Source organism: Trichechus manatus, unplaced genomic scaffold (genome assembly GCF_000243295.1).
Source record: "Trichechus manatus latirostris isolate Lorelei unplaced genomic scaffold, TriManLat1.0 scaffold00246, whole genome shotgun sequence".
In the NCBI taxonomy this organism is placed as follows: Eukaryota; Metazoa; Chordata; class Mammalia; order Sirenia; family Trichechidae; genus Trichechus; species Trichechus manatus.
In genome coordinates, this window is record NW_004444182.1 from 456506 (window position 1) to 469001 (window position 12496).

Genomic DNA, 12496 nt, shown 5'->3' on the forward strand with positions numbered 1-12496 from the left:
TAGGGATGGTACTGGACCAAAGAACACTCAATTATCAGTTGACTTATTGTCACTACTAAGAGCTGCTTCACAGTCAATGGTAAGATTTCCTTCAGAGAAAGGTGGAAATTCTAGTACTTCAGTATCACCCTTTCTGCACTGTGCTAACATTCCTCCCAGTATAGCAAAAGTTCCAGACCCTGGAATCTGATTCAGATCTAGATTTGCCCTTGTTGGGATTGCTTAGCTTCTCGTATTTTAAAGGAATTTTGCTTGTAGTTTAACATATTTCTGGGACCACCTTCATAGAGTAAAACTATTTTCAATGATAACTTCACCTTAGGTCATTAATACAGTAGTCTTCATTTGAAACCAGCTTGTGATGGGACTTATTTATGGTTCTTAAAGCTGATCATAATGCAAAACAGAAAGTCTCCTGTAAGAAAATTTTGTTGTCAACATAATCAAGAGAAGAGTTAATAAGAAATTGTTTAGGAAGAGAAATTATCGCTTTGTCAGATGAAAAGTTGAAATGTAGTTGGAAACAGATAATGGTGAAGGTTGCACAATGGGATGAACACAATGTTGTTAAATCGTATATGTGACAAATGTTGAAATGGCAAATGGTTTGTTACATACATATCTACTGCAATAAAAAATGGAAATTTATAGATTTTTTCCACTGCATGCTTTCCATTGATGGAATAAAAAGAAAATAATAAAACCTCACTGTCAGTTTGTCAGAGAGGCTTATTATGAAGGAGCTTGGATTTTTTCCTTTTTTAATTTTTTTTACCTAAGAATGTTTGTGCTTTATAAATTATTGTTTTTACTCCTTCATTCTGAAGTGAAATTGTCATCCTTTTACAATACAGACCTGTGCTGGAGAGATACGAGGTGTATTCTATTCTCCTGCTTCAAAAGATCTTTACAGCTTTTCAGTGTTGACATAATACTGTGGAATAGCACAAGAAAACTGACATAGATTTAAATTAAAGGGAAAAAAGAAGAGTTTCATTTAACAATACTTGTATTCTGCACTGTTCAGACTTTAAAAAAATGGTAAGAATGTTGTAAGAGAATGGAAACAATTCTTGAATTAAAATTATGCCAAATGTAACATGGATTTTGCCTTGTATCTCTTGTTTTTCAATATATGTGTTATCAATAGGGAAGAAAATAATGCCTTATATTTCATATATAATGTTTCAACTTTCTTAAATGCTAGATTTTTAAAATATGATTTTATAAAATTAAATTGGTATAATTCCAACTTCCTTTCTTTCTTGTTGTAATGTTGATTAGTGAAAAAAAAAAAAAAAAGCAAGCTCAAGAAAACAGCAAAGGACATACTTTGGGTACCTGAAATGAAACCAAATTCTTTCTTACAATGATTAATCAAAGAAATATTTATTAAGCTGTTACATGTGCAGATCATTGTGTTGAATGAAGTCTATGATGATTGCCATGAATTGTAATTTATAATCTAGAAAAGTCTATAAAATTCAGAACAGGCACCTGTGATACCAGGATGCATTGCAAAGTACAAGGAGAGGACTAAAATTGTCCACCAGTTTAGTGAGACAGAAATTTGTTTTATCTGAGGAGAACAGAGAAATCCTCGTGCTCATTGTTGATGTTGGTGATGTTGGATTTTACACATCAGGTATACATTTCATAAGAGATGATGGAGAGAGGATATTTCGAGGAGCTGAACAGCATTAACCAAGTGCATAATTGGAACTGACATGCTTCTCAGTTGGTGTAACCTCTGCATTAGGTCTGTGGTTTGTAGAGTCTGAGCTATCAGAAGGGGGAAGACCAAATTGAAACCTCTGAAATTGACACCATGTTAACTGCCCTGCCTCAGCCAAGATAGAAGAAAACCTACTGCATTTTGGGGGATATATGCCACTTTTTTAAAGATCTAAATGATTCAGGGGTAGTGGTCCATATCATCTCTCCATTGGAGAGACTGGATGGACCTAGAAAATGACTGCAAACTACTGAAAATAGTAGCTCTGATCACAGCTGCTGTGACAAGTGTGGAATCATGGTTAGTGCAGATTGATAAGGCCTCAGGTACATGGTACGTGGCCACTGAGTTGGCAACTCTGTTCTTTCTACTGCAATTAGAAAGATGTTCATAAACCATGAATATTCATATCTGACAAACAAAAATGTTCATTTGCATGTTTGTTTCAGGGCTGTGTTAACGCTCCTTCCCTCTGTGATAATATAGACTGAAGAGCTCTGAATCGTGCACATTCCAGTTACCATCACACTGACCCACTGTATTGATGATGCCATGCTGATTGGGCAAGAGTAAGAGGTAGTTAGCACGCTAGAGACCTTGGTTAGACGCATGTGCTACAGACGGTATGGATAAACCCTTGGAGAATCAGGGACTTGCCACTTGACTGAAGTTTTTAGGGGTCCAGGGGCCAGAAGTGTGCTGGGATATTCCCTCCAAAGTTAAAAACAAATAGCTGGATCTTGCATCCCTCACCACAAAGAAAAAGCACCGCAACTGATAGGGCCTTTTGGGTGCTGGAGGCAGCACGTTGCACCTCTGGGGATATTACTCTGGTTTGTATTCCAGGTGACATGGAAGACTACCAGCTTTGAGTGAAGCCCAGAGCAGGAAGTTCTCTGAAGCAGGCCCAGACCATGGGACAATCAGTCCTACCATTTGGACCATATGATCCAGCAGCCCCTACAGTGTTGGAGGTGTCAGTGATGAGAAAAATGTGGCCAGCTCCAATGGAAGAATCACAATGCAGGTCCCTAGAGCTTTGTAATAAGTCCATGCCAGCTGCAGAAGATAACATGCCCTTTGAGAAACAGCTCTTGGTGTATAGTCTTGAATTTTCCGAGTGGGCCCTAAATGCTATTACATGTATTCTTATAAGACAGAGGCAGAAGGAGATTTGATATAGATGTAAACGGAGGAGACAGTGTACACCTCAGAGGCAGAGATTAGAGTGATGCTGCCATAAGTCAAGGAATACCAGCAGCCCCGCAAAGTTGGAAGAGACCCAGAACATATTCTCCCCTAGAGCCTCCAGGAAGCATGGTCCAGCTGACACCTTGATTTTGGCCCCAGCTGATACTGATTTCAGACTTTTGGCCTACTGAACTATAAGAGGACAAAGTTCTGTTGTTTTAAGCCACCGAGTTGGTAGTAATTTGTTACAGCAGTCTTAAGAAACGAACACAGATTTTGGTACTGGCAGTGGGGTGCTGTAACAACTAATAATAACGTAGAAGTGGGTTTGGAACTGGATAAAGGGCAGAGGCTGGAAGTATTTTGAGAAGCATGAGAGAAAAAGCCTACACTGTTTTGAAAACGCTACGCGTAGAAATCTGAATGTTAAAGTCTTGGCAATTGAGGGCTCAGAAGGAAGTGAGGAACATGGTAGAGAAAGTCTGTATCATCTTGGAGGATACCTATATTGTTATAAAAAGAATGCTGGTAAAAACACCTTGGAGTTTTGCCACAGCCTATATACTTTCCTGCCACTTTAGTTAACAAGCCTACGATGTTATCTGTATGATTATCTCAGGGACTATTTATGGCTATCTATATATACCTCTATGGGAACACTTTGATTCCTTTGCTTTTTTTACTTTTAATAGCATTTAAGCCTTCTCTCCTTAATATGGTCACCTCCTTGAGGTTCTAACTGAAATGTCAAGGTTGAGACACTGAACTTCCATATGCCACCAGCCTCAGTATGACCAAGTTGTTATTTCTACTTGGAAATCCATCCTTTTTTACCTATGGACTAACATGTGAGCTTGCCATGAGTAGGAATTGACTCAACGCAACTGGTTTTTGGAATAGGGACCCTGAGATCACATAAAAAATCATCAATATCAGCTTGATTTATGGGGAATTTACAGCCTTAGGGAAAGTGGTTAAGCAGAAACTTTTGATGGGCTTGATAGTTCTGAGAAGTCTAGCATTTTTGATAAAATGTTTAAGCATCATTTGACATTGACAAAACTAAGAGCCCTTTCTGGGAAGTTAGATTCACAGGCCCAGTGACTGTGAAAAGACACACCAATCCTTAACTAGCTTTGTGATAGTGCTAATAATCTTACCTGAGAAATTCTTTTGTGTGTCTAGTCTAACAATGAGGATCTAGCCAACAGTTCTTGTCTCCACCAAGAGGAACACTTTGAATTGGATTTGCAGTTGAGTTTCCCTTAATGACAGACTTGAAATAAGATTTTGACACATTCTCACACACAACTCTTTTGAGGTGTCCTTTAATGGGAGGTTTTTATGGGCTTCTGGATGACAGCCAGCTTCATGGGGGCAGGATGTGTAGTCAGTCCTAACTCAAAAGAGTGAATTTCTCCGGATTTCACTAGGCCCACTTTTCATATTGTAGTGTCTTCTCCCTGTTCACCCTCCTCTCAATAAAAAAACAATCCTTGTTCCTCACTACTCAGAGCATTTTTAATATGGGAAGAATATGCTTTTAACACTTTGGCAGTGCACATCAAGTTTAGGAGTTTTACTCCTTATATTTTAGTGCCTGAGAACACCTGGAAACCTAAACATGCCTTCCCCACACCCAGCAAGGGTACATCAAAACCCTCTGCTACGCAATCCCTGCACAGTGAATTGGAGAATAGAGGGCTCCGTTGCTCAACACTCTGATAGCTAAAAGGCTGAGATGAATTCTTTGTGCCATCAAATAAGACTACCTATAGCTGTCTCTCGTTTTTGCAATTAAAGAAGCTGTTACTCATTATAGAGGCTTTTTACCAGACTTTGGAAAGAAAATGAAAAGTGTGATAAAGGAACAATGAGGGAGAGTAATATTCAGTTAAAGAAGGTGCAGTTCTCTAGATACTGTCATTTTATATGGAAGATCCAAAAGAGCTCACCCTAATCTTGTTTAAATATTCTTATTTTAAAATTAACACACTAAAAGGGAGTAGATTATGTAGTCCTAAATGTTGTTGTGTGCCATTGAGTGGATTCTGACTCATAGTGACCCTATAGGACAGAGTAGAACTGCTTCACTGGATTTAAATCTTTAAGGCTATAAATCTGTATGGAAGCAGACTGCTACATCTTCTCCCACAGAGCGCTGATGGGTTCAAATTGCTGACTATTCGGTTAGCAGCCTAGTGCTTTAACCATTGAGCCTCCAGGGCTCCTTAGTATTAAATATCAAAAACAAACAAACAAACCCATTGCCGTCAAGTCGATTCCAACTCATAGCAGCCCTATAGGACAGAGTAGAACTGCCCAATAGGATTTCCAAGGAGCGCCTGGTGGATTCGAACTGCCGACATTTTGGTTAGCAGCTGTAGCTCTTAACCACTACGCCACCAGGGTTTTAGTACTAAATAGGGTACCCATATTTTTGGAGATGAAAGATTAAACACATCATATACACACAGAGAGATGTATACAGACAGACAAAGGCTACATCGAGGCAGGCAGCCTCAGAGCCCAAAACTTAAAAGAAATACCTGCTCTGGCTTATCCTCCTACACTGAGCAGAATAGGCTGCACATTCTTCTGAATTATCCTTGACAAGATAACCACAGAACAGGCCATAGATGGCCTCAACCTGCCTCTGTGTGGAGACTTAACATCCTACTGAAGGAAAATCGACCTCTTCCTCCATCCTGGAGAATCAAACCCATGTCTAAAGAAAATACATAGTCATTCCCAAGCTCTGAGCACCTGCGTGTAGGTCAATCCTGAATATTCACGATAAATTTGCATTTCCTTGTCTGCTCTCTGTAAAAGCCCACCTCCCAAGGTTGCCTTCGAGCAGTCTCAGAGTCAGTAGCCCCATTGTTCCTTTCCTTATACAATGAAATAAAGACATCTTTCTGATCTCCCACCTCTGCCACTTGTTTATTGGCTGTAACAAGTCACGCCGAACCAAACCTGGGATTTTCACCCAGCAACAGCATAATCCAATCCTTCACAAAATGCGCCAGCGTTGCATGGGGTGGATATGTCCCCAAGTGTCACAGTGGTCTGGATATTGTGGCTCACTGACGCCATGCGTATGACCTTTGTAATTAGTCTCTAATGTGGAGCTGTGGTGAAGAGCACTAGCTGATTACCAAAATCTTCTTTCTCGTTTTCCTGTGCCTACAGTTAGACTACATTTCTCCTCCTCCCTTGCTGTAAGGTTTGACTAGTGTGATATGAGCAAAAGAATACATATTACTTCTAGGCCCGGCCCAATAAAACCTCTAATGGGCACTCTTTCACTGTCTTCTTTCCTTGACTGTATGTAGATGACCACAAGCCTAGATTCAAATCTCCTCTACTCAAATGTATCTTATTACTCCATACTCTGTTTCTTAACAATTTGGCAGCACAGAGTCTGTGTTGTTAAATGGATTGAGGATCCAGACACAATGTTTAGTTAAGGAAGAAAAATATTTATTTAAAAATGAATGGAAGAATAGATATGTGAAGTATTATCTTGAGAGTGTGCTCAGAGAAGTTATCAAAGGTGAGAAAGCAACTGATTTGACTATTCTCTGCATTTGAGTCTGCATGGGCGTTGTGTTTGGCAGAGTATTTGTGACTGTACTGTTGCCAAGGAAGCCTGAGTTTCCACTGTCTTGAAAGTTCAGCTTTATTTGTAGATACGTTTTCTCTTCATGGAATCTTCTCCCTCTTTCGTTTTATCCAAGATAACTTCTCCTGTCTTTCAGGTAGCAACTCATTTTTTACTTCCTCAGGAATGACTTCTGTGTTTTACCTTACCAGGCCAAATCCCCTGTTATATAGTCTCCTTTGTGGCATGTTGTCAAACTTTATTTATTTGCTTAATTATTTGATTAGCGTCAGTCTCATCTGCTAGATCCTTTCTACTGAAAGTGTGGTTTGTGTATTGATGGCATCCTGTTGTCACTGGAGACCTTGTTAGACACTCAAAATGGGAGGGGGAGACGGGAGGTGGGAGGCTCAGTCTCAGAACTACTGGATCAGTCTGCATTTTGACAATCACTTGTTGCCATGAGTAGATTCTGACTCATAGCGATCCTATGGGACAGAGTAGAACTGCCCCATAGGATTTCCAAGGGAGCGCCTGGTGGATTCGAACTGCCAGCCTTTTGGTTAGCAGTGGTAGCTTTTAACCACTATGCCACCAGGGTTAGCAAATCATAGTGATTCATGCGCACATTAAAATTTAAGAAAGCACTGCATTAGACTATCAACTTCATTAACCATGGTTTGTCAGATCTCCAGTGCTGAACACTGTTCTAGGAATTTGCGTACTGAATAAATTTCTTTATTGAATTAATAAGTGTGAAATGTACAGAGAACCAGAAGCACATGGGTTTGTTGAAAAATAAAAATAGTCCAGGTAAGCATGATTAATGCTCTCCAACTTTTTCCATTTGTTCGTTCAACAAATATTTAATTAATGCAAATCACATGCCATGAATGGTAATATTAGTAAGTGCTTGCTGTGTATTCATTCGTTAAATTTCATCTAGCCCTTGCTGTCAGGTTAGTAGTAACATATCCCAAAGTTTTAAGAAGAGTGTGTCAGAGAACTAGTTAAATTTGGCCAATCAACTTGAATTTTTCTGCTAAAAAGGATTATCGTAATACAATGTTAGCAAGAAACAACTCGACTGACTTTATGAAACAATAATATTAACTGAGAGCATGGTTTATGGACCACCCTTCTACACCGTGAGCTCCTTGATGGTAGGAGCCAGCATGAATGCATTCATTTTGATATCTGCAGCCCGGTAGATGAGGCCAGTAGCTACTCTTTTGGAAGGAGGTAAAGCATGAGTTATAGAGCGGGATAATATGAAATAATTGGAAAAAAATCCTCTAAATTGAAGTTAAAAATAGAAATTCTTCAGCTCAGCTTGTAAATCATTTAAAAATACTTATTAAACTGTCTGTCATCCATCTACTCCAGGGAACAATGCTCAATCTGTAACTTCTTTCAAATCACTAGGTCTTTTAAATTCTGAATTTTGAGTAGGTCTCAAAGGTCACAGTTTAGAAAGGAGAAATCTACGCCAAAATGTGTGTGATGGGGATAATGTACTTCTCTTGGTTTCACTTGCAACTATACAATGTAATGACATCAGTGAGCAGAATATACTAAAAAAATACGGATCTGATGGAACTACTAATCATTAGCTCTAATTAAGCCGAGTACAGCAAACTTTTCTGAACTTACGCTATAAACTTATGTAATTAGATTTTCTCTATAGAAAAAAACATGTGATACAACTTCAAAACTGTATGTACAACCATTTATCATTCCTAGAAATGTAAGTTTTTCTCAAAGGATCTAATTAAAGTTCTAGACATCTATCCCTTTCATATCATACAGATTCTGAGATCACAGAGGGTATGGATATGGCTGATAAAGACTCCAAAAACATTTCAACAGTTTGAGATCATTTGGAAGAGCCAATTTAGCTGAGAAAAAAAATTAATAAAACTGCTAGAGAGAAAATAATAGTGATTATTACATTCCAGTGTGCTAGGGTTTTTAAATCCCTAGTTAATTATTTTATAATGTAATTTTGATAGCATGTTATCGGGTTTACATTAACTTTACCCAAAAAATTTGGTCTTAGTCCTTGGTTCCTGAGAGATAACTCTAAACCTTTGGAATTTCCTGAGTGATAGAGGTGTCATTGTTATCTGTGGAACCCTGGAGGCACAGTGGTTAAGAGTTTGGCTGTTAATCAAAAGGTTGGCAGTGCAAATCTACCAGCTGCTCTTTGGAAACCCTATGCAGCAGTTCCACTCTGTCCTATAGAGTTGCCAGGAGTCAGAATTGACTCAGTGGCAATGGGTTTGGTTTTGGGCTTTTTTACCTATCGGCTTCCAGACCACACCTGAGTTGTTGTTGTTTAGGTGCCGTCAAGTCGGTTCCAACTCATAGCAACCCTGTGTACTACAAAACGAAACACTGCCCAGTCCTGTGCCATCCTCACAATTGTTGTTATGCTTGAGCCCATTGTTGCAGCCACTGTGTCAATCCATCTTGTTGAGGGTCTTCCTCTTTTTTGCTGACCCTGCACTTTACCAAGCATGATGTCCTTTTCCAGGGACTGATCCCTCCTGATAACATGTTCAAAGTATGTGAGACATAATCTCACCATCCTTGCTTCTAAGGTGTATTCTGGCTGTATTTCTTCCAAGACAGATATGTTCTTTCTTTTGGCAGTCCATGGTATATTCAATATTCTTTGCCAACACCGTAATTCAAAGGCGTCAATTCTTCTTCGGCCTTCCTTATTCATTGTCTAGCTTTTGCGTGCGTATGATGCATTTGAAAATACCATGGCTTGGATCAGGCCCACCTTTGTCTTCAAGGTGACATCTTTGCTTTTCAGCACTTTAAAGAGGTCTTTTGCAGCAGATTTGCCCAATGCAATGCATCTTTTGATTTCTTGACTACTGGTTCCATGGGTGTTGATTGTGGACCCAAGTAAAATGAAATCCTTGACAACTTCGATCTTTTCTCTGTTTATCATGATGCTGCTTACTGGTCCACACCTGAGAGTTTATGCTAATGAGATGACTCAGGTGGAGGCTGGCCAGGCCAGGAAGACCCCTTCCTGATATCAGCTAATCTCAGGGGAAGTGGATTGATTCGATCAGTCATGATTATGTAATGAGAGCCCCAATAAACACTCCAGATATCGACGCTCCTGGGGCTTCCTGATTGGTAAAAGATATCAGTGCACGTGAGAGGGTAACATGTCCCTTTTTGGGACATGGAAGCTCTGTCTTGGGAACCTTCCCAGACCTCACCCTATGTGTGTTTTCATTTGTATTCTTTTTGCTGTAATAAAACTGTAATCACAAGTAATGCACTGTCTTGAGTTCTTTGAGTTGCTCTGGTGAATTATCCAATGTGAGGAAGTAGTGGAAGCCTGAAATGAGAGGGGCTGGGAACCCCTGAGTTTATGGTTGGTATCCTGAGGGGGTAATGGGAACACCCAAATTTGTAGCTAGCAAGTCATAAGTGAGGCGAGCCCTAAGGACCACCAAACTTGTAGTTGGTGTCTGAGGTCTTGAGCAGTCTTGGCAGTCTGGAGGACTGTGTCCTTTAACTTGGAAGGTCTGACCTTGCTACAGGTGGTTAGGGTCAGAGGAAGAAGTGCTGCATGTGCAACTGGTGTCAGAACAGAGAAGTGGAAAGTGAAGATTTCATGTTGATTATTATCCTTGTAGCTGGTGTCAGAAAGAGTGGAATTGATTGATCCACACACTTGTTTCTGTGGAAATAAATAAATGCAGGAAAAAGTTATTCTCATAAGACAATGCATAGTGAAAACTTGACCATTTAACAGGATTAATTTTTTTGTTTTGCAGAAAACTCTACCAGACTCAATGTAACTTGAACTGTAGTAAAGTCAATTTTTTAATATTAAATTTATGCCAATATTTTAATTTGAGATTTTTAAAAAGAAAGAAAGCCTTCAGAGATTGATTGGATGTTTTCATACGTTTCATCCCAATTGGAGCATTCTTTATTTCTACTCTCTTTCTCCCCTTATCTGCCCTACAATCCTGATTAAAACTCCCACCTTTATTCCCTTGTTCATACTAATTCCCAAAACTAAAATTCTATCTCCTTTCTGTTGACTTAAAGTGTATGTTCATAATTTGTCTCCCACTCCACAGTGTCACTCTTCTGAATTTTTTAAATAATATAATCTATAAAAGTCAACTATAATGTCATAACAATTCAACCAATTAGTATTTATTAAGTGCCTGCTATGTATATAGAGTCCCTGGGTGATGCAAACGGTTAAGTGCTCAGATTGGAGGTTGAGTTCATGCACAGGCACCTTGGAAGAAAGTCCTAGCAATCTACTTCTGAAAAATCAGCCATTGAAAATGCTATGGAGCACAGTTCTACTCTGAAACATACGGGGTTGCCATGAGTTGGAGTTGACTTAATGACAACTGGTTTTATATGCTGTTAAAACTGTCTGTATGGACTTTTCTTTTTTTTTGTGAAGAATAGGAAAATAATTAAACAGATTCTTACTTATACATAAGAACTCAATTTTCTGTTAGGTCTAGATTTTCACCGGTGTAATTTCCAATTCACTCAATATTGAGATAAGCTAAATTATTTTACACATATAAAGAAACTGCTGTTTTTATGCTGTTCTGTTACATTAAATATTCTAAAAATCCTAAGAAAGTAGGACTGTCAGCCCTCACTTTTTCTCAGTGCTGAAACTGAGACTCAGAATTATGAACTTTGTCAGAATTGAGATTGAATTAGGATCTGTCTGTATCCATGAGCCACTTTTGCATGTACTATGCCACCTGCCATCTTAGTCATTTTTAATTTTGGTAGCTCTATGACTTGCCTCAGTATCCCTATTGTTTTTCAGAATATTTGAAATTCTTTAGAAGTTTAAAATGATGTACAGTATAATGCATTTATATGTTTTTTTCTATTATTATCCTTTAAACACAGAGTACTGAGAAATAATACATCCTTGGCTCTCATGATCATTACTTCCTATTCAAACTGGTCCTTCTTGAGTGTCTTCAGATAGATTTATCTTAACTCAGACAGTGGAAAAACATTACTGGTGTCTCCCTTTGTTTTTTTTTTTAACTCCAAATTCAGTCAATTTCCAAATCTTCTCTTCTTGGAATACTCTTAATATAACTAAATGTAATTCCTCATGGCAGTATCAGCTTCCTTCGTTGGCTCCGTGGTGCCTGATATTTCCTCTTCTTTGACAACCATCACCTTGATTCATTCGGCATCCATCGTCTCTCTGAGGTCACAGTCAGCGGGGATGTTGTGTGATAATGTATGCTCAGCAGCTAATCTGACATCCAGAATCTGGTAAGATATCATGGTTATTTGTTGAATGAATTATTAAATTACTGGTAAAAGAGTTGATTTTATAGTCATATTCTTACAATTCATATGTGTGTGTTCCTATGTAGTATTAAGAATAGCTCATGGATGTAATCAATTACATAGGACTTAAATGTATGTGATACCAAAAGCAAATTAATACTTTTCTTACCTATACCTTAAACATTTTCTTATAGTCAGTGCTTAAGTTTCCCTGTTCCTCAAATTTGAAATAGTGGAGGCATCTTAGCTTTCCTCCCCATGCATTATTTAACATTTCTGGATTCCATGCGTTCCTTTAAAGCAATGCCTCATGAACTTAATCCCTAATATTTTTCTTACCACTACCACTCTTACAAGTCCTGCCACCCACTCATGGATCACAATTTTTTTTCCTCTTAGCTCTCAGATTATTTTTCCTCAACTAGAGTTTTCATTATGCCACTCAACTAAAATCTGTGATTGGATTTATATAGCTTACTCATTCGTGGCTAAAGTTTCCAGCTAAGTGATCAGTAGTCTTCATTACTTTGTTATTTTATCATCCTACCTCTAATTAAGGATCCTGATGGTGCAATAGTTAAAGCGCTTGGCTGCTAACTGAAAGGTTGGTGGTTTGGTCTCACCCAGTGGCTCCA